Genomic DNA, 964 nt, shown 5'->3' on the forward strand with positions numbered 1-964 from the left:
GCGTAGACCAGGCCATTCATGGAGTTGATAAAGACGGGGAAGGCAGTGGTATCTGCGTTGTCGCCAGGGCCATGCAAAATCGAACCTGAAAGGAGCGCGTTCTGAATTAACTCTTGCATTGCTGCAGACCCCCAAGCTTAGAGCTGAGGAGGGGCTGACACTGGAGACTGACTATAGGCACCGAGGGTGGAAACAGATGCCGTGCGCGTGCACATCTCCTGTCCAGGCAGGCACGGTAAACAGGAGACAGGGAGGGAACAAAAATGCCTCCCTTCCAATTAAAAGCACGCATTTTTGACACGCGCCAATTAGAAGCATGGGTGGATCTCCTACCCCGCTTCTGAAGCAAAACCGACGACAATAGTCTCGCAAGCAAGCAGCGCATGCGCTGCATCGCTAGGCGAGACCTAAACAGTACAGGAAATATTACATGCTAGCACAGAACCCAGCCCATCAAACAGAAGCCAAACATTTCTGTTAGTCACAGGAACTGCATTGTTAAAATAACGGCTAGGGCGGTCGACATCGGAGCTGTGGAGCTGAGTTCGAGTCTCGGAAGGGATGCTCAACATTCTGTAATTCTGGGCAAATCACTTAATCTTCCTGTGCCTCACAAAAAAAATGAATGTGTCCGTCTGTAACGTAACTGGTGCTCGTGTAAAGGGCTCTGATACCTTCGGGTCTAGTTCACGCTACATAAAATATCACCCCAAAAAAGTACATTGACCAGTGCTATAATCAAGACAAGAATCCATTAAGTAATCCCAATAAAATGCCCATACTTTAAGATTGTAAGCACCTTGACAGAATAATCTTTAATTGCACAAATTTTACAAATAATTGAACATTTTATAGATGTGACAATACATTGCTGCTTCCCCCAAATGTTATAAGATTTATTAGTTTAAATCAAGGCTTCAGTAATTGTCCGAACTGCTTGCCAGTAGTGGAACAATACCGAGCA

Source organism: Triturus cristatus, chromosome 1_2, assembly GCF_964204655.1.
Source record: "Triturus cristatus chromosome 1_2, aTriCri1.1, whole genome shotgun sequence".
In the NCBI taxonomy this organism is placed as follows: Eukaryota; Metazoa; Chordata; class Amphibia; order Caudata; family Salamandridae; genus Triturus; species Triturus cristatus.